Genomic DNA, 25,577 nt, shown 5'->3' on the forward strand with positions numbered 1-25,577 from the left:
AGAGTAACTGATGAGAAGTCCCCCCATACAACCACCATACAGTACAAACCAAAGGAAAGAAGCAGAAATAACTCTACAGAAGAGACTATTATGAAATAAGAAAGCAGCCTTCCATCAGAGTGTTAAATAGCTATAGCACAGACATAGAATGAAACATAGTGGTCACATGACTGGCTTAATGAATGCTAACTAAAATGATGGATATGTTATTTATCTCATAAATGAATGAAGCACTTTTTGAAAAAATGAAACCACATAGCTTATGAAACCCAGTCACTCATGGGCTCCTTACGGACCTATTATAATAACGAAACAAAGTGAGGCCACTGGAAGTCAAGTATAGATGCTCTAAAAAGCTTAGGTCTAGATTCACACCACCTTCTCAAGACTCAAACACGCATGATACCCTCTTTAGTTATAATAAAACAGAAGGGACTTAACACATGAAACAACTTCCATGCACATGAAAATCCACAAAAATGCCCTCTACTAAAGGAAGCCGCTTGATGGTTGTACCTTGACAACTTATAGGGTCTACTGTGAATTGTCTGCAAAGGCAGGAGAAGAAATAGTAAGTCCAGCAGGTTTGATGTGTGCCATCTGAGGCGCTGAAGTTGTCCAAATACAATCCAAATGTTCTCTCTTATTCTCTGAACTTGTAGAAACAAGAAAGGAAATAAAAACCACACGTGGACATATCTGAAGATAAAGGAGCCATAAAGGTTGAACAGTGAGTCTGAGGAGATCACAAAATAGAGTGATTTCTACAGAAATCAGATCTAGACATTTGGTACTTCTTCACAGAAGACTTCAATAATTTCTAATTCTAAATACTAACAACTGTAGTAGTTACGTAACTCTGGGCAAGGTAGCTACCACTCTGAATTACGATATCCACCAAACGGATTCGGGATTCTTAGCTCTTACTTTTAAATGATTGTGAGCCGACGGCCAGGATTCTGAATCATACAGCTTGCTCAGTAAAGGTTAGGACATTCTTCCCCTTGCCCCAATGAAGATGCACCTCTTGTCAAACTTCTAAATAAATCCACCCCACGCAAGGAAAGACATATACATCTGAGAACGTAGGCCAGAACGCATGGTTACAGATACACAGGTCTCAGATATAGAAATGTAAGGACTAGCAAAAAGTATTTCCAACTTGAAGAAATCCAGCAGTGTGTCAAAACTAGCATTATTATAAAGATAAAATAATTCATATATCTTATGCTTGAACAAAGAGTACCACAAAACGAATATTCTAACGGTTGCACATTTTCCATCTCTGCAAGCTCCTTTCTATTTGCCACTAATTTGTGATGGAGGAGATTTTTATTATTTGTAAGAAAATGTCTTACTTCATTTCAGGGACTAGGCCAAGTTCACAGATAAAGTGAGAAGTCACTGGGCCAAATTGCCTGTGCATATTATGAGAAACACTTAAGAATTCCATAGGGAGGCCTTCAGTGTTTGAACTGGTATAGTATGCCATCCGTGTGAGTTAGGCCCATGCTGGCAGGTTAAAGAACCAGCAGGCATGTAGTGGGTAAAATGTAGTTCCCATAAGGTTTCTGCACTGGCTGTTCGCCTGTCACCACTAACCACCATCAATGTGATCACTAACAGTCATGGCTCCTACTACCTGCTGGACCATATGCTTTGTCCTCGGAGAATGTTAATGGATTAAGTTGCATACTTATTTAACTCAAAACAATCAATATTTTCAAAGCTCTGATGTCAAAGAAGCCCAGGGCTCAAACAGCAAGGCCATGTCCACTTTCAGTCTCTTCTACATAATTGGCGTTACATGTTACAAGTTGAAATTGAATGCTAGCTCTGTGGAACACACATTTGGAATAAAAGTAAGAACCAAGCCTATGAGCACTACTGAAGTTAACGGTTTGTAGTATTAATTTTCATGTCCTGACATACAGCGTAACTACATGATACAATAAAGCTTTGATTTTTGAAATTCTCTAATCATCTCTCTTCCTGGTGGGATTTTTTCATCTGACTGCCTTATAGACCGTGCATTTTCCAAAACTGTCTCCAATAGGCATAATGTGTGCCTAACAGTGAGAATTCCCTCACAGGTCAAGATGAAAACCATCCCTGCAGTTTGTAGCTCATGTATTTCTGCTCTCCTAGTTGTCCAAAGGCTACACAAATGAAGCAAGACCCAGGCTGAGGCTTCAAGGCACATGACCACAGCCTGGGCAGCTGCTGGCATCCACAGGCTAGACAGTCTTACCAGTGAGAGGCCGGCTGACCAATGGCACCTGTAGGTGCTCACAGCCACACAAATACCAGTGGTTGGTTTGGCTGGAAACTGTCTCCCTGAAGGGTTAGACATTTTCTTCTCTTATTCATTAGAACTTGTTGGATTTTTTAAAAAATAGTTCCAATGTATTTGAGAGAAATTTAATGGCATGGAACACAATTTTAGCATCATGAAAAAGAGGCAAATCTCTAGTCATTCAAATCTTGTGACCTAAATTAGGAAAAGAATTTTCTCCAAAATTCTCTGTAACTATACAAAGGGTTAATTAAAACATAAATTTGCCTGAGTTAAAAAAAAAAATTACCAAGCCCTAAAATCAGTACCATTTAGTCTTTCTGATGCCAAAAATCTGTTTGAGAGAGCAGGCTTTTACTACACTGACATTTTAAGAGTAGCCAAAGTCCTGTTCCCACTGAATTCTGGCAATCCCCAGCAATCTGGGAACAGCCTAACCTCCTCCTCCTCCTGGTTCCTGATTGATTTTCTATCTCAGGAGCCTCCAGTACCACCCAGCATAACAGGCGAAGTTCAACTGAGCAAGCCCTTTCCTAAATGTCTGTTCTTACCACATACTCACATGCGCACACACACACACACACGCACACACACACACACACACACACACACACACACACACAGAGAGAGAGAGAGAGAGAGAGAGAGAGAGAGAGAGAGAGAGAGACAGACAGACAGACAGACAGACAGACAGAGAGGGAGGGAGGGGGGAGATAGGGAGGAGGAGAGAGAGGGAGGGGAGAGAGAGAGACAGACAGAGGGGGGAGAGAGGGAGGAGGAGAGAGAGGGAGGGGAGAGAGAGAGACAGACAGGCAGAGACGGGGGTGGGGGGTGGGGGGGTGGAATGGGAATGGTTTAATATGGCAAGATATAGAATTTCCTCAAAAGTGTATTATGTCTTATATTTGAAACCAGTAAGATATGATTACACACACACACACCACACACACACACACACACACACAGATCTCCCCCAAAGTAAAATGTGATATTTTCACATTAATTCAATATTAAAAAGAAATTATCAATAAACCTGCAAATAAAAGGGGGTTTGTGAGTGTGGCCTAGTGGTGGAACCTGAAGTTAGCACGTTCAAGGGCCCTGGGTTGAATTCTCTGCTAATATCATAGAACGAAATAAAACAGGATAGTAGACAGAAGGAGCAATTTCAAATAGCAAGTGATGTTTTCCAGTGTCCATATAAAATGAAACCACATAGACTACAGAGATGACACAGGGGTAAGAGCACTTGCTGAGCAGGCATGAGGTCTAAGTTCAGAGAGCACCCAGATAAAAGGCCAAACACACTTTTAAAAAACATTTTATTAATTTATTCATATTATACCTCAATTGTCATCCCATACCTTGTATCCTCCCATTCCTCCCTCCCTCCCACTTTCCCCCTATTCCCTGCCCCTATGACTGTGACTGAGGGGGACCTCCTCCCGCTGTAGATGCTCATAGGGTATCAAGTCTCTTCTTGGTAGCCTGCTACCCTTCCTCTGAGTGCCACCAGGCTTCCCCATCCAGGGGACGTGGTCAAATATGGGGCACCAGAGTTCATGTGAAAGTCAGTCCCCACTCTCCACTCAACTGTGGAGAATGTTCTGCCCATTGGCTAGATCTTGGTAGGGGTTCAAAGTTTACTTCATGTATTGTCCTTGGCTGGTGCCATAGTTGCACAGGACCCCTGGATCAGAGGGGAGGACATACCATTGGGACTTTAGGTGAGAGAAGCATGGGAGAATGGGGAAACAGAAGGATCCAGAGGGTCCTAGAAACCTACAAGAAGAACATTATGCCAAGCACACCTTTATGTTTGCTTGTAACACTAGTGCTCTGGGGGTTTTCTGGATGCTAGCCTAGTCTGCTAATGAGTGAGAGACCCTGTCACAAATGAATAAAGCAAAGAGTGACTGAGTGGGAGATCTGACGTCTCACCTGGGCTTTCTGTTCATGGGCCTGTGCACCTGCACTATCTCCCCCACACATGTCATACATACATGTGCACACATGCATGCACATACCCTATCATCCCTAGACACATCATACAAACATGCATAAGTGCTCCCTCAATTTTATACCTGGAGTGATTTTTAAAGACACAAAGTTCAATCACTGAGGCAATATCCCCAAGGCCTATGGCTTGGACAGAGGGCTCCAAATTATTCCTGTCAAAATCTCACTGAACACTTTCTGATATTACATGTTGGCAAATCAAGTCAAACTACAGAATATGAGTCTTCACTTACCTATTGGCTGACTGCTGAGAATGTTCCAATCAAATCAATTCACTTAATCTTTCAAGTAGACCTGATTATCGTCGTCTTTGACAAAACTCACAGACTTGACCTAGTGAAAACACAAGCAGAAGAGCATTTAAGTCAGGGCTGGATGGGATCTGTAATTTAACAATACAAGGTTCAAATCAAGACCAGAACAACATCTTTTCTGTTATCATACTATAAAACAAAAAAAAAAAGTATCTGGTAACTGGATTTAATTTTATAACTGGGGGAAAATGAATGCAAAGAGAGATTAAAGACACAGAGTGACCCGGAAGAGTTTGCTTCCGACGCTGACTGGTACATGGAGTAACTGACCACATACATGATGTGAGGACATTAAAATCACACCCGAGCGAGCATGGGAAGAGGTGTTCTGGACTAACTCCATTAATGCTTGCAATTGGCTGACACAACCAGGTTGTAGTTCATGCACACTACTACACCTAAGCTCCAGCTAAGAGACACACGCTAACTCCTAGATTGCTTACTTACACCTAACAGTGATCAAGCCGTCTTGAAAGTAATGAAGCAGCGTGGCTTTCCAGATCAGTCTGAGCATGCTGCCTTGTTTCCCTCAGCAAACGGTTCTTTGCAGCAGTGAGGCCCCATCGATACTGTATTATAAACATCATCAGCTCATTCCACTTATTCTGTCAGCCCAACACCCATCCTGAGCTCCGCAAATCAAATTACTATCTCCGTTTTGGGAGAAGTTCCAAGAGGAAGCGAGCAGTAGCTCACCTGGAGAGAGACTAAACTAGACACCAGAGGATCGAGCAGAAGAGCAGATGACAGAAAATGGCACAGCTTCAAGCCAATCCCGAATCAGGTCTCCGTGGAGGAGACTTGGTGTTTTCAAACAATCCAGGACAGAACCACAAGCACAACTTAGTCAATGCTCAAGCCCATATTCCAAAGCCATGTGTAGGCAATTTTTACTGCAGAATTTACAATAGGAGATAATATGAGGGATACACTTACCCAATCTTATTACACATCTTAATGGAAATCAGTATTTAAAAGAAAAATGTTTGAAATCGATTTTCTGTCCGCTTCAAGTTTTAGATGACAAAATGCTAACAACAGATAATACAAATTACAACAGCCACACATGTCAAGTCGACCCTAGAGCAGTCAAGGGATGTGTGTGAATTTTCAAGAAAACCTAATGCCTAGATTCTGGCCTCACTGCTGTTCACAGAATGGTTATTCGGGAAGATCACTTGGCCATGGACTCAAGAGACTTCTTCATTAGCAAAGAAAAACAGTCTTTATTATCTTTCCAGGGTTCCTGCCATTAGTGTGACAAGACAAATGTCATATGCTTTGCTTATTAACTTATTCACCCATTTATTTCCGTGGTGTTTGGAATACAACTCTGGGCTTTGCACTTACAAGCTAAGAGCTCTACCACTGCCCAGTACACGCAGGCCATTCTGTGTGTGTGTGTGTGTGTGTGTGTGTGTGTGTGTGTGTGTGTGTGTGTGTATGCACACACCCATGTGTGCATGCTTTTTTTTATTTTACTGAATCAACAAATAGAATGACCGTTCAATGAACTCCAAAATGGCACAATGCAAACATACTGCATCTTTGAACATCTAAAGCTATGGAAACAGCTTTGCTTTTTTTGTTGCCCAAGCATTTCAAAGACTTTGGATACAAATTGTGAGTATTTGCTAGGGTGGGAGTGTGCAGAAGCTAGTACACCTCTTCTGTGGTTTGCTCACTTCCTAAAGTAGACCAGGACTCGTGCTGCATGATGCACAACGTTGAAGATTTCTTATTGCTATTTTGTGTGCCTGTGTGTGGTGAATGCATGTGTTTGTAAGTGGGCACATGCCCCCATGTATGCACATGTCAATGCCTTCCTTTCTGGGTCTCAACTGTTGTTGTTGTTGTTGTTGTTGTTGTTTGAGACAGGGTGGAGTGCTACACCTGAACTCACCCACTGGCCAGACTGACCTTTCAAGATTCACCATTCAGAGCACTAGGGCTGCAGGTGTGCGCAGCTACACCTGGTTTGATGTGTGTTTTGTAAGTGTCTGGGGACCTGAAGTCAGGTCCTCATGTTTGTGCACCAAATACTTCACCATTGAGCCATCTTTCAGCCCTCAAGCTTAAAACTCTTTCAAATTTTTAAAATTACATTTTCATTATATACCTGTACAAATATGGGGGAATCTAACATCCCTTTTCAGTCTTACTCATTTCTTAGATAGAGTACGGTTTCCTTAAATTACATAATTTTTGTCTCCTAAGACGTCTTAAATTTCTGATTACAACCAGTTATTAGGCTCCTATGTTAAAAGCCTTTTCACCTACACAGCTGCGAGCATCTTTTCTCTGTGTGTTGTGGAGGGAACAGTGATTTCAAATGACTTAAGGACACTTTGAATGCTTGCAGAGTGCCAAAAAGTGGTATAGTTACCTCCTGTCAAAGTCCAAGAGCAGTAAGGAAAATACCTTATTTGCCCATGAGTGACTTTGTTCCCTGACAGCGATTACCACAGAAGATACAATTATGTTGCCTGTAAAGCCTAGGTGGGCAAACAGTAAGGCATTTCTTCAGAAACGTTCACTTCCCTCAAAATAAACAGTGACACATGGTGTTACAGTAGACCCCCACAATCCTACACTACAAAGCAAAGAAACATAAAAAACGCTCTCACAACGAGCTGAAGGGACTGGGTCTAACCTGCCTTCCCTCTGCCGTCTTTTCCTGCTGCCTCAGCACACTTGGCACTAGTGTGGAGGGTGGTGCTCTCAGCCAGTGGCATTCAGGCCCCATCAGAAAACGGAGGATCATCCAAACTTTGTGTTTCTATCAGTTTCACATTAGAAACTGTCTAACCACTAGAATACTCTACAGTTAGCTACTACTTGACCATGCTAGCCACCAACTGGACTGCTTCAGCTATTTGCATGCAATAAATCAGATGAACTGACAGTTCATCTTGCAGACCGCTGGGGCTAGATGGCTGGATGGCTTCCCCTTGCCATACGGTGGGACCATGCTCTTTGAGTTCACGGTATGCTGCGGTGGGGGGTGGGGGTGGAACTAGTAGTGCTAGTCCACTACTGCACTCAAACAGCTCACAGCAGCTGGAGTCCCCATGTCCTTAAACACCTGAGCAGTCTGCCAACACTCTCCTCTCACTGGCAGGGAAACTAAGGCTCAGAAGGTCGGAACATGACCGTATCTTATACAGATGCCCTTGTCCTGCATGCATGTGCATTTTTGGGTCTTTCCTTACTATTCTGCAAGCAATTCTTTATTCCCACGGTTTCAGACTGCTCACTGTTACTAGCCACATAATGCTTTATAGAGTTAGTATGAAGCACTTTTTTTCACTATTCCTCTATCTGTGTCACTAAAATAAAATACTGTTTTCCTTAAAATATTATTAAACCAAAAGTAGGACTATTTTATGAACTTATCCATATCAAATAATTTAAATAACTTCTAAAGTAGCTAACAATAAAGTATACCCTATTCGGCAAATGTCCTAACATTGTACTTGATACTTAAAAAGCACCTCAGTTTATTTTATTCTAATGGAAACAGTAATTCTTTTCCTAATTAAAATAATTTTACTGTCTTTTATCTTTAATGAAAATTTTGCCTAATCATATAAATTAAGCATGTTTAGATTCTGGCTTTACTTTTATAGTGATATGGTCTTTTATGTGGCATACATGTGTTTCTGTTAACTTTTCTATAAAACTTTATGTTTATTTTGAAATACTTAATGATTTAATATCTTTAGCATGTATTGGATCTACAACATGAGGTACATAGTCAAATTTTTCACAAATTCCAAATTATCTACAATCCTATTTACTAAACTTTCATTCCTCACACATTTCTCAACAGATTTGTTAAAAACAAACAAACAAGAACAAAAACAAATAACCCTCAAAACTTCCCCTTGATGGGGAGGCCTGATGACACAGTCAGAGGAAAGGGAAACAGGATATCCAGATGAGACCTGATAGGCTGTGATCATACAGTGGGAGAGGAAGTCCCCTTTTGTCACAGCCCTAGGGGAGGGGAATAGAGTGAAAGAGGGAGGGAGGGGGGAAAGAGTAGATACAAGTGAGGGAATAACAATCAGGATATAATCTGAATAAATTATTTAAATAAAAACTTTTTTAAAGATTACTTTAAATTTTTTATTTAAGTATTTGGGGCGTGTGTGTGTGTGTTTGTGTGTGTGTGTGTGTATGAGAGAAAGAGAGAGAGGGAGGGAGGGAGGGAGGGAGAGAGAGAGAGAGAGAGAGAGAACATATGTGTACAGATACCAATGCAGGCCAGAAGAGGGCTCTTGGAGCTGGTAGTTATAGGCGGTTATGAGCCAACTGCTACAGGTGCTGAGAACCAAATCTGGCCCTCTATAGCAGAAGCCAGTGAGATCTTCTCCAGCCTTTTTGCTGGGCTATTTTGCACATGTATGCTGCAGTCTCAGGAGTCTGTTTCTTGCTTCCCTTTCTGTTATCTCAATCCTCATATTGAAAAATACAACTTTGGTTCAAACTGGCACTCAACTACACAGCTCCATGCTGTTCATGGACATGGCATGCACGCTGTGCTGTATCGGTCACCACTGTCTGTGGTATGTCTGAGTCTGTAATAGGACAACCTTCTGCTTCTTACTCCTTTTTTTTTTTTAAGCATTTCTTGATACACATGTGTGCTTACAACATTCTCCACTGCTATATTCCAGGTTGCAGAGCCTTCAATCCCTATATGATATGCCCTTCACTTCGACCACACTGAATTCTGGATTATGGTTAAAATTACACTGTGCCATAAACACAATATTTAGGTGTGATGGATGGCAACATCTTGCCAGCACTTTAGTTTTCCATGTTAACCAAACACAGTGTGTTATAAATTATCTCTGTGTGTATGATGTTGACTTTCACATTCAATAGGTGTTCATATGTTGTTAGGCTCACCTCTTTTCCTCTACCCATTTCACCTACTAAAAAGACATCATTCCTACCCAGCAACTAATGGTGTAAGGTCCCTTCATATCTCCTGGAGCACTAGTACATGTGGTCAAACAGTGACTAAATAGAAGGTAAGCACTTTTAAGTCCTTTTAAGTCCTTTTAAGTTTTCTTGACAAAACTGAATTCAAACTATACATGGACACTACCACTTCCAAAGTGTCCCTACTTAATTGTCTCTTCTGAAGAATGCAGTAGCTCATTTAAAACAAAACTGAATAACTAAGGCAGCCTAATACAAAATCCCTTCCTTGTCTTTCTTTTCCAACACCTCCAAGTTCAGAGATACCCTGTCCCCCCCAAATAAGGGAAAACTATTGTCATTTAGGTTTGGACTCAAAGACAAGGAAATAGAGTGTAAGTGACTTGGACCTATAATCAAACAACTAGGCCTGGTGACAATAGGCCTGTCATCTGAGCATTCAGAAAGTACGGACAGGAAAATGAGGAGGATAAGGTCAGCCTCATCTACATTGCAAGTTTGAGACCAGCCTGAGCAACATGAGATCCTTATACAATGAAAATATTTTAAACTTAAATTTTTGGTACTGAAAAATGTCTGCACTTTGCTGTGCATGCTAATTATATCCATATGTCACCATCCTTGATTTACTGGGTATCTACTGGGTATCTATAGGTACTTGAAAGTAATCTTACATTTCAGTTAATCTAAGTGGTCCATACATTTGGACTCAACACACAAACATGAAAAGAATGCAAGTCAACTACCTCTGTGAGAGTAGGGTTCCTAAGGACCAAGGCTGGGTTTGTGTTAAATTTAATAGCCACACTATGTGTTGAGTTGTGTGAAAGTACGAGTGACATGTTTCTCTGTTTTACTGAAGAAACACACAGAGAAAGTGGCAGATCTTTCCTCTAAACTGAGTTTCCTGAAAGACTACAAGATGTCTACAAATTTTCTTCCCTGGAGTTCAAAATAGCAGGCTGAGTGGGAGTGAGTACTTGGAGACAGAAAGAAAGAGGGGAAAAGGGAAGAAGGAGGAAGAGAAAGGGGCCAAGGGCATAAAGGGAGGAGCTAAGGAAGATAAATAAAGCCTGCTCCTTGGTCATGTGAGGAGATAGGTATGATTTATGTGAAACGACAGTTTGAGCCAGAATGCAAATACAGTTATATGACTTCACACCGAATCTCCTGGTCACATCTAGTTGTGTGTGTGTGTGTCTGTGTGTGTCTGTGTGTGTGTCTGTGTGTGTGTCTGTGTGTGTGTGTGTGTGTGTGTGTGTGTGTGTGTCTGTGTAAAGGTGGACCCTAAGTGTCTTCCTCCAATAGTTTTCCCTTATTTTGGGGGACAGCGTATCTCTGAACTTGGAGCTTGCTACTTTGCTAGGCTGCCTGGTGAATTAGCCCCTGAGATCATGGTGTCTCTACCTCACCCAGTTTTCTAAGTGGGTGCTGGGGATCAGAACTCAGGTCCTCATGCTTGCATGACAAGTGCTTTTGCCAAGGGAACCGCCTCCTAAGTGGGACCAGTTATTCTAAAAGACTAAACAGCATTGTAGGTACAAGAAAGGCAAGCAGCTCCCTGCCATAGCCAGATACTTTTCTAATAGATGTAGCCTTGGCAGTGCCTTTTAAAACTTTAACACACACACACAGAGAGAGAGAGAGAGAGAGAGAGAGAGAGAGAGAGAGAGAGAGAGAGAGAGAGAGAGAGAGAATTATTTTAAAGTAGGCACTCAATGCAAAAATTTGTGGTGAGGATCCTAAGACTAGTAATTGCTGAGAGGAGGGAGAGCAGAGTTTCCTAAACAGCAGCTGTCACTGGCTTCAGTCAGGCTCGGGTACCGGCTCTGTTCTGGAATGGGAAGTAGACAGGCATGGAGAGAGGAAAGGGCTCCCGGGGCACAGGAGAAGGTAGACTTTTTCAGACAGCTATGGCACACCTGCTTTGAATCGTTGATCTCATCACTGGAGACTGTCAGCCAGAATTCACTTTTACCCAGGGGAGGGAAATCGCAGCAGCCCTGTCTAATCTTTTCAGGACTGAAAGTTCTTTTCAGGACTGAATAGCTCGCCTTAGTCCTATGCAAATTCCCTCCACTGGCAGCAGTAACAGTGTTAGAAATCACATTTTAGGTGTAAGCCTGGAAGCAAAAAACACACACACTCACACTCTCTCTCTCTGTCTCTCTCTCTCTGTCTCTCTCTCTGTCTCTCTCTCTCTCACACACACACACACACACACACACACACACACGCACGCATATGTATTTCTGGTTAACATCTGTCTTTACTGATAACAACTTTAATAGCATTAGGCAACAACTTTTTACTGTAACATAATTAATAATTTTCTGTTAGTGTTTGAATATTACTTCTACTGCAAAAATAAACGTTTCTTCTCCTATACAGTACTTTGGGGTGGCACATACCCACACAGCAACTCCCTCAACTCCGGCACCGTTCTTCCTTTTCCTCCCACACTGACTGACAATAGGAAGAAACATACCCAGAAACAGAGTGAAATCATTAATGAATTCTAACTTTGGGGTTTTTTTTTAAAAACCTCCTCTGAGATATTTCCCTGCTAGCCTACATTACATTGTATATATTGCACAATGGGTTCTGTAGAAAAGCAAGCATGAACTGCAACATCTATATCAAAGTAAAAATTTCCATCGTGAGACTGTTTTCAAGAAGGTAGCACGGGGCTGCGGGTGCCTAACCGCCGCAAGCAAACACAAAAGAAGCGTTAAAAAAAAACTTATGGCATGTGAGCATCCCTAGGTCAGGTTACCAACCTTACCATTCCACTTCCATTGGTCACAGAACAGACTGCACCCCCTTTTTAAAGCATTGAGAAATAGATACAGGATGCCACCACGCATCATACTTCATACTAATGTTAGCTGGCTTACTGCACTAACTGTCCCCCAACTGCCCTGAGCTATCTGTCCCCACAAGAAAAATCAGAATTTAGGAGACACATGATGAGAACATTCTTCCATTTCAAAACCCTGAGGCTCGAACATCACAATATCCCCATTATCACGACTCTCATGGTAGGCAGGATCCTGGAACTCAGCTTCCTCCAGTGAGATGTTTCTCTCCATCAGTCCCATCAAGGCCCAGACCCGCAAATGCTCACTAATGGAGAGAAAAGATCATCAGGGTAAGGATTCTAAATTAAGTCTAACGTATGAAGAGTTGTAGGAATGATATACCGTACAAACAGGCATGCTCTGGTAAGACCTAGAAGCCAGCCTCCCAACAATCTCTTCACCTTTCTATTCAGAACCCTTAGCGCCCTTCCTGGTACCCTCCCTTACGTGAGTGATGCGATCAAGTCAACCACATCTACCTCACAGCAGCAAACCCATGCCAACAAAAGAGCGCCAGAGTTTCCCTGGAGGTGACCCCAAAGCAAACCACAGTGATTTTTTTTTTTTTGTGAAAAGAATTTAAGAGAAAACAAAAGCAAACATGAAATCTTGGGACTTTCTAAACAGAACATAAACAAGTAAGCAAGCTTCATTTGGAGGTGTGGCTTTGCAAGGACAGGATGGAGAAACTCCCCTCTGTGGGAAATGTCACCACAAAATCTGGTAAGATACACAGCAAGCAACTCTTGTCACATAAATCAGGACAAGACAGATTTCATTTTTGTTTTTTTCTGAGGCAATTTCTGTTTGAGTTGACTTGGTTGAGTTGAAGTGTCCCTTACTGGACACCCATAAGGTGTGCACAGCTTTGGGCTAGTTATGGAATTTACAAAACCAGTTTATACTCCTTGGTGGCTACCACTGTGCTCTCCTCTGCTCAGGTGTCTATCAGGAGTCACTAAGTTATATCTGCAACAGCAAAGCTCCTAACGACAAGCATAGTGCCAGGGTTCAAACAGGATTCAGCAGAGAAAGCCATCCCCTGCCAGAACTGATGTCTTTGGGGATCTGGCTGCCAGGCCTAGAATTAGAAGAAGGGTCAGTGCAGTCCGGAGGAAGCTGTTCAGCTAGCTGGGTTGGTTTTTCTGATCCGGCCTAGAAAACCCTTCACACTAACAATAGACCTGGCAAAGGGCTGCTGTCTTCCTCCACATAAAGGGGTGGGTCCTCCTCCCAAGTGACAGGCACAGTGCAAACCTGTCTCCAGCAGCAGACACCAGAAGAAAGCGCAGCCAAGCAGAGCCCTCAGGGACAGCCACTTGTAGCTCAGACAAGAAAGGCAGGCTCTCTCAGCCTTCAGGACTAGGGCTGTGGAAATGTATATTGCAGACAGGACATCCCTCCTGGCACTCAGTGTGAGTGAAGCCCAGGCCACAGCAACAACAACCTGGCCAGAGGACAGCGTGCACCACACATCAAAGCCAGAGGCCCTGGGAGGCTGGCCTGCAGCCAAAGATGCTGGGAGCTGCTGGGGAGGGCACTGCCTGGGACAATGGAGAAAGGGACCTGGTAGAATCTATGAATTCCAAACACTGTGGAGGTCTCCTCAGAGATCCTGCCCTCTCCTGTCAGAGCTGTGATTTAATCTCTTTGAAGAAATAAAAAAAAAAAAAGAAAAGAAAAGAATGTACATTCTCCAACTTTTCTGCCTGAAAGACAGACACCACAATGCAAACTGAATGTGCTCTGGTCCCCATAGCCTGCAGCCAATGTCCAAAACAATAGAACTAAGTGAGATATGGCACCCTCCCGCTTTATCTGAAGGGGACTTTGAATGAAGGGAGTAATCTCAAACATTTAAATGCAAACACTAGGGTTGCATTGCTACACCATCCCAGATATTTCCCACCAATTCTGTTTAATTAGAGTCACATCCAATGTTAATTATAACCTGACAGCTCTATGACTTGGCAGGGCACAGCTAGCAGTCCCCTTTTAGGTAACATGGATTTAAGGTGAGGCTTCAAACTCTAGTTCACAAGCCTGACAGGGCTCCTTGCTAAGAAGATCCAACTGGAGAGACTGAGCCACTTACTCAACAGAAACAGACTTAGCTGGGACTGCATCTTAAGCTCACATTTTCTTACAGAAAACAAACCAGAGACCAAAAGAGACAGAGCCCCCTGCCCATGTAGGTGGGCTGTGAAAACAACTTAGTCTGGATTAGTAAAGGGCTTCCAGCACAAACTAGAGGATCTGAGTTCAGATCCGAGGCACTGCACACATATAAATGCAGATACCAAGCATTGGGTGGCCTTCTAGCCAGCTGGTTTTGCAAAACAATAGACCTCTAGATTCGGGGAGAGACCCTGATTCAAAAAAATAAAGTGGAAAGCGACTGAGGCAAAGACCTGATGTTGACCTCTAGCTTACACACTTACACACACACACACACACACACACACACACACAGAGAGAGAGAGAGAGAGAGAGAGAGAGAGGGAGGGAGAGAGAGAGAGAAAGAGAGAGAGAGAGAGAGAGAGAGAGAGAAACACGTCTCTTCCTTCCATGGTCTTGCTATGTGATGGCTAAAGCTTGGAGCAAGCAACAGAGACACGGGACCCTTGCCACCTCAAATGAGTTGGTTCCCTGTGAAAAGCCACACTGCAGGAATGCTCATTAGAACAGAGAGGGCTTGTCAGGTCTCTTTTTCAAAGGAAATGTATGTGAGTTGAGGTCACTCAGTGCTAACCGGGCCTGTACATCGCGGCTGTCCAGCCAGCAGCATAGGCTCCATTAGAGCAGCAGTTTGTCATAGCTCCGCCTGTCATCCCTAATGGCGTGCTGGGGGTGGAAGAACTTCCAACTCCTTTGCTAATCCGGTGTGGGGATGCCAAGGTACAGTGTTTTACTTGATTGCATAAAATGGAGAGCTATTTTCAGCGTCTGCATCACCAATCTGGCTCCTTCACCGATCCTAAAGCTGTACCACAGTCTTTTCACAATGTCTTCTCTCTTCAATTTTCACTTACTGTGAGATAAGCAAAGATTTAAAGGAATCCTGGGAAGCCTCCAAAAAGATGAAACTGCCAGAGGGAAGAGGTAAAAAAATAAAAAATAAAAAATAAAAAGCAGGAGTTTACAAATATTTACCATTGAAAATGGTCACATTACAGTGACAGTGGGCAAGCAGCACTTAGCAGGACCCTACCAGAGGACGCCAGCGGATTTTGTCTTACTCACACTTCTGAAGAGGACTTTGAAGAAAAACGTAATAATAATGGAAACTTTAAGGCTCCTAGCTGATATAGGAAGAACCTTAGCTATTTCTGTTATTATTCCCCTGGGACTTGCGCTGACTAGTCTCAAAACAGGATGTTTGGTTTGTTGTTCCTCATAAAAGACAACCCAAGCTTGTATCAGAGTCACCAAACATTCAAAGTACAGAGCCCTATAAAGTCTGGTAATATTCAGAAAGCCAAATGGAATTTTTATTCATGTATTTAAAAATTTCTGCTCAATGCGAGATGGCCTCGGGAAGCGTTGTTTCTTGTTTTTATGAATGCCGAAAGGGAAAGACGGTTACGTAACCCGACTCCCCCCCCTCCCGCTCCCCGCCCCCCCCCCCGGCCCCCGGCCATCCCCACCCCGCACTACTTCACAGCCTAGATCCAAGAATTCTGGCCCAACTACAGCTGCATCGTCACAGCTAAGGCTTCATGTTTTCAAAGGTAGCTCCGGCTAATGGGGAGAAACCAGGGACTTGTTTCCAGGTAGCTAGAACCGGCACCATCCAGTCAATGAGGCTTGACAGTTTTTGTTATTTTATGACGCCAGAAAAACCATTGTTTTAATATCTAACTGCCTACCAGGCTTCACTGCCTGACAATATACAATTTGCTTCCTAGTTCAGTTTGTGTAACATAATGAGGACTCCACTAGCAAGTCTCCCCTAAAGTTACTGTGATACACGGTACTGTGATGAAACCACTGGCGCAAACAGATGAGTTTAATAGATGACTGGAATCTCAGGACATACAGGGCGCCATCTGTATCCAGATCCAGAGTGGCCTCCTTAAAGGAAATCCAATTTTTTGCTAAGTGGAAGTGCACATGCTCCCCTCCCCACTCCAGACCCACAGAGAAGGTAGGATAAATGGGGAGGAGGTGTCTAGAACACATCTCAAGCCGGTGGTTGGATTCTACTTTCTCCTCCTGTCACTGCGTTTACAAAATACTTGGGAAAAAAAATTAGAAGAAAACTGCTTGCTGCCATCATCCCATCAAACCAGCCTAAGTACCAACTGAACTCTGGTCCATAGAGGCAAGAGAATTCTCCTCCACAGTTCTACAGGCTACATAATTCAACTAACTAGGCTTGATGATTATATATAAAGATACACATGTGGGATATATTTTATTATTACATTAAGTATTTTTATATATTTATACATTATATGCTATATTTATTGTATATTTATATTACTTCTGTAAATGTGTATTATATCATAAATATATATTTGCATGCATTTATATATGTATAAATATTGTATTTTTATTTATACATATGTAACTAGAAAAAACACTATTTCAACAGTAACTGGCTATTTCCATGATCTGTCAGTCTATTACGCAGTGTCCTATGACAGTAGAAGGTTACAAGTATCATTTTTGACCTCAAAAATAACATGACTGAAGGATGTATGAGAAGTAAAACCCATCAGGTTACAGTAGAGCCCACAGGAGGGTAGATGGCTAGTGGAGGGGTGGTCTGAAAGAGGAGACTCTCAACATTCCTCAGCACACCGTCGTCAAGGAGACAGCGAGAACACCAAATTTGAGAGGAGTTATTATGTTCAGTTTGAGAATAAACTCAGAAGTGCCCTAAAGGCCCATCTGAGACAGAAATATCCAAAAGGGAGCAGATGCACTTGCTGGCCTGGAACCCAGTGAATATGTGTATACATACAACATGGAAAGTTCAGCTGCCCCACTTAGCATAGAGTGGTGCTCAGAACAATGGGCCCTCAAAGAACACTTCAGAAACTGCAGGCAGTAAGAGGTCCGATGGCTGAAATTTGGCTGACGTCATAAAATGAGGACAGGTGTGTAAAGAGGCTGAAAACAACAGCGCTGACTGGGCTACCAGCGCACAGAGCTGCTGAAACAAATGAAGAAGAGTTACTTACAGGAGTCAAATACAAATCTGCAACAGCTGAAGTCAACCACTAGCTGAAATGTGTCACTGAATTTCCAAATTAGGAAGCTACTGCGATACCAACTTAGGTGGTCAAAATGATGAAGGCATAGAAACAAATAACGTAGTAGCTAGGAACGCCTTGGGGGTGGTTGCATTACCGTGCGCTTGGTTTTTCAAAGATGGAAGAGATTTCAACATTTTTCAGTTTTCCATGTTGAGAGAAGTCTTTAATAAAAAGGCCTGAGGGAAGAAAATAACAGCGTTCTAACAAGATTTTACAAGATTAAATTCTGGCCTCAGTGAAGAAATAATTATGACTTGATTGTGTTAAAGTAAAACTTCAAATTCTCAACAATTAGCTAACCACTAATATTGATTTATGGACTCGGGGAGCCTTTAATCAAAGGAATAAGCTGTTCAGCCATAAAAGGAATCAGTAAGAAGTCACAAAGAACTGTGGAAACTGTACATAGGAAAGGCTGGTCAGCAGTGACTTCCCACCAGCTATTTCCAAGCTAAGAACAACTTTAAAGACCATCCAGGGAAGCCCCTGCTTTAAGGCAGCTTTTAAACTAACAAAGTAACAACCACATCCATTGGAAAATCTAACCAGTGTTTATACTGTTTAAGATAATATTTGAGACAAAGAAGAAGGCCAAACTGCCCAGCTAAAAGGAACATATCAAATAATTTCTCTAGAGGAGGTAAGTCCTAAACCTGGTTTAAGGCACCAGAGGAAGACCGAGGTCAGAAGCACTATTGGATACCTCGCATTCGGCACCAAAAGAGAAAGGCACAGCTGGTCCTACCATGTTCACATCTTGAAGGCGATGTCGTAACAAGAAAGCTGTCATATCGAAATGTTCAACAAGAAACAATTCCACTTGAAAAACACTAGCATTGCTGTGCGGTCGCTTGTTTTGTGTGGTGCTAAGTGAAACCCTGGTTTTTATCCATGGGATGAAAAACTCAGGAGAGGATGTGTGTTCCTCCAGACCTTACAGCATGCCGTAGGAGGTTCATGTCTGAAGAATATAAAAATTACAGAAGCCATTTTTCTACTTTTACAAGTTAGGAGATTTCTAAGCACTTTGCTGTTTCAAGTCTTAAGAGATGTCAAGAAAAAAAAAAAATAAAGATGAAACCAACAAGAGGGCACAACTCCAGTGGGCCTAAAACACATAAGACCTGGAAACAGGTTCTGACTTCAAGCCAAGAATAAGGTCCACTTGCCTCTAGCCTGGCTGTTTACACACAGGTTCACACATTTGCCCCAGGCATTACCTTCATAAGAAGCAACAGCTCCTTTTGATTGTCCAGACTCTGTTTAGGCCACTCTAGTTTCTATAAAGTAAAGGCTTAAAATTTTATCCAAGTACCGGACATGTTAAGTAAATAAAACATCTAGAAATAATAATGGGATCTGAAACATCATCAGAGGAAAATAAAAGCCACCAGCCATTTACTGACCCCATAGGTTCCGGCACGCTGGTAAGTGATTACTGTGTGTTTCCCATTAGTGTTTTTAGGAGGCAGGTGAAATTATCTCCTACCACCACCTCCCTGTTGCCCAACTCAGGGCCTCAGGAGTTCAAGTTACTTGTCTGTGGCTACAGAGGAAGAGCTGAAGACATGTATGTATGTATGTATGTATGTATGAATGAATGTATTGTTGTTATTACATTATGTATTTGGTGGTATTATTATTATTATTATTGTTACTACTACTACTACTACAACATTTATGTATTTGGAGGGTTGCATATTTGCAGCAGTCACTTCTGTCCTTCTAGCAGGGAAGTTTCTGGGATTGCACTCAGGTTTCCAGGCTTGGCTGCAAGCACCATTAGCCATCGAGTCATGTCAAGGGCCCTAAAGAGAAGTCTTTTAACCCTCTGGGGTGAACTCTCAACTTATCTTGAATGGATAGATAGATTGGGGAATTTAAGAAAAGTCTTGGGTTCAAGAAAGACAAAACAACTGGGCAGTGGTGGCGCACACCTTTAACCCCAGCACTCAGGAAGAAGCAGCAGGCGGATCTCTGTGAGTTCCAGGCCCTCCTGATCTACAGAGTGAGTTCCAGAACAGCCAAAGCTACACAGAGAGACCCTGCCTCAAAAACAAACAAGAAAATAAAGGAAGGAAGGAAGGAAGGAAGGAAGGAAGGAGGGAGGGAGGGAGGGAGGGAGGGAAGAAAACAGACAAAGCATTCTGCAGTCATATGCACCCCATTTTCAAATTTAAGTTTTAATGACTCCTGTGGCAGTGGGACCAGACCATGGAGAGTTAAAGACATGGGATCTTTCCTGGCCACTCACTAAGCCTGCATTAATGCCACATCATGAAACAAAATATAGGGCCCTGCAGGTCACTAGATCCTACATGTTGATGCTTTCAGGGTTAGGACAAAGCACAGCACTCCAAAATGAAAATATTTTTTTATTAGTGCAAAACAATTTTTTACCTCATTGTCTTTTTGTTTTATTTTGGCTCTAAAAAGTGATCCTTACTCTAATGTCAGCTAAAAATCAGCATGCTTAGGAGGTTCTCTGCACTTGTGTCCCTCTAGATGACTCTGGGAGAGGATGCCTGTTTCTAGAAATGACAACCTCTTTCTGTTGTCTTTAAATAAGAATCATTTTTTTAAATATTCAATTCATGCTGCTTTTTAAAAATTTGCAGTAACTTCTTTATTAGAAAATGTCTGCCAGATATATTGGGCCAGAAAGCTGAAGAGGATGGTCCAATGTTATAGGGAGTTTTGTGTGACTATTCAGGTAGCAAACTGTCTCTGACATCTTCTCATTTGGAAAGCTACTAACCTACACTCTCGGTATACTCAGTTAATCAATTTTATTCCTTCTCAAGTCTCTGATGCAGTTAAAGACCAGATAGTTTAGTTTTACAATTAAGCTTAGTTGTTCAGGAGTTAAGATGTGTTTAGGTCTAGATAGATGTTTGAAGTTGATAATGACAAGATGTGATGGAGACTGATTTACATTCACTGAAATATGAAAGATGGTTTCTTCAAGGCTGTCAAATACAAACAGCCAAAACACTAAGAATGCAACAGTTATAGAATTCCTGATTGTGTCATGGTTCTTCTTGCCATAGGTAGTTTATTGTATATATGTAATAATATAAATGTATAATGTAAAAAATAAAAAGTTTAATAAAAAAATTAAAAAGAAAATGTCTTTAATTTTTCCAATGGAAAATAGCATTTACTTTTCTTTTCAAAATGTTCCTGAGTAGGTTGTCTGTGCTCCAGTGATGGCCACACATATATGAGCAAGACTAATTGGACTCACTGGGCTTCAGAAAATAAAAAATAAATAAATAGAAAGGACATGAGGTTGGAGGGGGTATAGTAAGGGAGAGGACCAGGAAGAGTTGAAGGGAAGGAATGAGAACAGGGTATGACCAAACACACTGTGTATTTGTTTGAAATTCTCAATAAATAAATAAAAACACCCTTTAAAAATCTTCCTGCTGAACTTTCCTTTTCATCCAATCATTCATTCAACAAACAAATGTATGCTGCTGTATGGCATGGTTCGGACCCCCACGGATCTCAGAGCCAGTGAAGGGCAGACACTGAAAACCAATTATTACTGGTTAAATCCCATAGCAAAAGGTGCCTGGTGTCTATGCCTATTGAATGTCATGCTCTCTAAAATTTAAGACCTGAAGCACATAACTGAAACTATCCACCAGGCTTACATGTCATTCTACAGCTACCCAGTGGCCCAGAGCACCCTGAACCCAACTTCAGAATGATCAGTATGGTGTTTTAGAAACTTCCCCAAAAAGTGGCTGACTCACCGCACTTTGGTAAATTCACCTATCTACAGTGTCCACCTATGCAGTGTGACAACTTTAGAGGGAAACTGGGGAAATAAACAGGATAATGAGAACTCTCAGTCTGTCTAACGTGCAAGAGGAACACTCTCCTAGTGTACAGTGGCAGATGTCCCTAGCTTGACAAACTGCATACAAGCACTTGTCATTTGATGTACAAGTGAAGACTCGGGTGTCTGTGCTTGTCTTGTAATTAGGCTTATCTCAGTGTCACTGCAGACTTGTACGGGCGTACGTCTTCTGTTTCATTTGTCTTTAGAACTGAAGGAATCCAGTTATTTCTTACAGTCTTTGCTGAGCTAGGAGCGTGATGCACACAGAGTTAATACTCTTTTCTTCTCTTGGCCACCTATGTGCATTTGGTGAAGACTGTACACCACAATGGGTCCACGTGGAATCCAAGGGAAGCATCTCGTGCTTTCTTTATTGCTTGGGAGAGGAGCAAGTCACAGCTGTTTCATTTTGTCAGCCCTCTGAGCCTGGGACTGAGCGTAAAGGTTCTGTCCCACGGGAGCAGGAACACTGGCCTCTCTCTACCCATTGTAGTTTTATGGAAGGCCTCACTTGGAACAGGTGTCAGCTGGACCATGCCACCTGCTGGCCGATCTCTCATCTTCTCATCTTATTTGAAAGAAATCGCATACCCCAAGATCACTTTGACACCTAGCATCTGAAGTCTGGACTGTGTTTGCCCTCTACACTAATGTCACAAATAGTAGTTGGCACTCTCGGCTACCCCTCCTAAAGCTTATATAACTGGATTTAGAATTAGCCCAGGGCACTGTAATAAGAGTACCACAGAACATGCCAACCTTAGATGGCACAGTTTCTTGCCAGGCAGCCAAACTGAGGACTTGAGTCAATAGCATATATATATATATATAAAACAAACAAACGAACTGTCTTTCCCAACACAGGCCACAAAAGACCAGGAAGAACTCCACGAAATAAGCAAAGAAGTAAGAAGAGCAAAACACATTGTCTGGAGGCAGAGCGACCTGGCACGGCACTGACAGGGACATTCTCAATGACTCCTGCCTTTGTCAGAGGCAGCAGGGTTGGTCCAGTTCCTGGCAGCAACAGGGGGGGCAGAAAGCGGAAAGGAAGAGGCAGAAGAATGAAGTGAGTCAGGAGCAAGGGCTGTCCTTGAGGAGGGAGTCCTGGAGTTCAGGGCCAGAGGGAGAGGGAATTCCTGCCACAAGCCAGCAGGGGAAGTCCCCTGGTTGGGGCTGACACTCACTCAGTCATAGACTACGAATACTCACTATTTAGAAAACTAACTTTCTATCCTTACTTTCCTACTCTGGCCTCTTAAGCTCAAGTTTTGTGCTGTTGATACATGTCTGGATCGGGCTGACAGATGGACAAGCCTCAAGATTTCTTGATAGCCTATGGTGGTTTACAAGTTCAGACATTTAGCCTCCCTGGGGACACTGAGCCATGGCAGGGTCTACTTCTGATTGCTAAAACGGGCAAGAAAGCAGGCCTGGGCTCCTATCATCCACTGAGTGGAGGACAGAGATGCTGTGAAATATTTCCCAATGTACAAAACAGCCTCTGCACCACAAGAAGTACCAACTCCACTATGAGGATCACCCTTGTCCAAAAGAAAGCCAACCAGAAGCAAAATACTGCCTAGAATTGTCAAAAAGTGTAATATCTGGTCTTTTAACTAAGGATATAAAAAGCAAGACAGGCCAGCTTCTGGCAGATAGCAGATGGAATTGTGCAGTCAGTCTGGTTCAGGCTGACATTTTCTCTGGCAGGTACTTGGTCCTACTATAAGCAGAGAAACTATGCCACAGCTGCTTCTTAAGCTGGTCCACTAAGTGCAACTGTATTCCACACCCAGCTTCAGATGAAAGCAGAAGCAGGCAGCAAGCTCCTATAGGGCTGGCTTATAGCCCATCAGTATTAAAGCAATGAATTCTCCCCAGCAAAGGTCTTCCTGGGCTGCAGGGGTGAGGCAGGATGGACACAGTGATGCCTGCCAGGGCATAGGTTCCAGGCGGGCACGGGCTCCAAGTCCACTCTGCCACAAATGGCTCTCTGACCAAGGCAGGGAATGTCAGCTCTTCCTGACCCCCACTATGTCCAGCTGGGAGTCAGTCATCTCCAACTTCCTTTACCACTTCTCACCCACCACGGGGCTTACTTCCTTCTCACAAGATAATGAGACAAGGGTGTTGGTCCCAAGAACAGAAATAAAAGAGAGCTGGGGAATTTTCCCCTAACCTAGGCTCCCACTATGTGGGTATCTGCGGAGCAGGACTGCCACCCACCCCCTCCACCCTTGCCAGGCAATGAGCTATCCCACCCACCCCACCCACCCCACCCACCCCCTCCACCCCTGCCAGGCAGTGAGTTATCCCTAAAAGGGAATATTTTTTTGAACAAGCTAGATAGGCCACATCTCCACATAGCTCTGAGGTGTAGCAGAAATGTTCACCTTAAGAAATCGGAGGAAATCTCTGTGTGTGAGCAGGGAAGAACTGCTCTTTTCACTCCGTCTCCTTAGTGAAGTCGCACACATGAGTGAAAGGGCAACAACAAGATGAGTTTGTGGTCAGACGTACACAAACCTTCTGTGTTTACTCATTCCTTGGTGGGAAGATCAGTAATGGGAACAGCAGATGGAGACACTCTGACTGGTCACACGATGCTAAGAAAAATACCATTTTCCTAAGTGTTGTCCTGAGTACTTTTTTTTTTTTTTAACTTTTAATTAAGTATGTGCATGTGTCTGGTGTGTATGTATGTGTGTGGGGGGGGGGGGGAGCAACCACTGAGGCCAGAAGAGGACGTTAGATCCCCTGGGTCTGAGTCGAGGTGGTCGTGAGCTGCCCTACCTAGATTCTGGGAGTGGACCCCTAGTCGGCTAGCAGAGTGCCAAGTGCTTTGAAGCCCGCAGACTTTTTTTTTTTTCAGCTCTACTGCCCAAGTTTTTTATACTGTGCTCCATTCATAGGCTTAAAGGTAGTTAGTGAAATGGGGTAGTGGTGAAAGGCACACTCTTGGGAGTATGAAAAAAAAAACTTAATTATATTTTAAAATATGAAGATGTACAGAAAACACACCACAGTGGAAGCATGTATAAAGTGAAAGCAGTAAGAACCTCTTTCTCTGCCGTTTCAACATTAGCATCATGCCCGAGAGCTTTGTTTACCCGGCAGAAACATCAGACTTGAACATGCATTTGAAATCTGAGAGTTGATAAAACAGGTTTATTTGCTAGTTCTGTTGTTAGCTTCTTTTTTTTTTTTTTTTTAATCTCCCTCCCTCCCAGAAAGAGCTGGCACTTTTAAAATATCTCTCATTTGTGTTTGAGTGCACTTGGCAACTATTATCTCATTACCTTTACCACATCCTGGTAAGGGCTAAGTGGCAGATACCATCCATCCAGTGCCCTTCCTGTTCACTGTGAAGCAGCAAGGGGTTAAAAAAAAAAAAACAAGATCTTCCCTCCCCCAGATCCATTGACTGCTTCCTTTACACCCCAGGACTCTGGACAAGCTACCTCCAAGGACAGAAAAGCATCTCCTTGGATCAGAGCGGCGACAGACTTGCCTTACAGTGGCCTCTTCTAAACCAAAATGACAGATGCAAGAAACTTGCTCCTGTCTCATTGTAAATAACTCTCTAACATGACCGATGCACCACAGAATCAATAGCAGGGATGATTGCCTTTTTTGGAACTGCCTGGGCAGTCAGCTGGAGAGGGGGCATTGCTAAGGCGCACATTGCCTGGATCAAGCGCTGAAAACAAGCTTCACAACAGAGAGGGGGTGAGTAATTTACTTATTAAAGAGACAACTGTAAAGTCTGATACAAACAGACAAGTGTAAAGCCTTCACTACACAAACTGAATGCTTGGCTTGGCAACCAAAAAAAAAAACCTAATAAACTAAAATAAAAGGTAATAAGTAGCAAAATCTAGGTTGCATTACTTCACTTCCAAAGGTCTAATGCCGTCTTTATCCCTAAGGTGACACAGAGAAATGGTCTGCAGGGAGGGCTCTGGTGGCAAGGGGCTCCCCAGTGACATAGAGCCCACAGCAGCAAACAAGGGGAAA

General features: G+C 42.7%; 1 protein-coding gene across 14 annotated transcripts in view; it reads right to left on the reverse strand.

The window, feature by feature from the left end:
- Positions 1–25,577, reverse strand: part of HIVEP2 (HIVEP zinc finger 2) — a 189,206-nt gene that overhangs the window by 79,247 nt on the left and 84,382 nt on the right. For 13 of the 14 annotated variants that reach the window (XM_084777029.1, XM_084777026.1, XM_084777038.1 and 10 more), the window contains one exon: positions 4,549–4,648. The gene's annotated coding sequence lies outside the window, so the exon portion shown is untranslated. Of the gene's footprint in view, positions 1–4,548; positions 4,649–17,801; positions 17,884–25,577 lie in introns of those variants that run through there. The other variant, XM_084777037.1, reaches the window with a different exon arrangement.

The sequence above is a fragment of the Acomys minous genome, assembly GCF_964271855.1.
Source record: "Acomys minous genome assembly, chromosome: 3".
Classification (NCBI taxonomy): Eukaryota; Metazoa; Chordata; class Mammalia; order Rodentia; family Muridae; genus Acomys; species Acomys minous.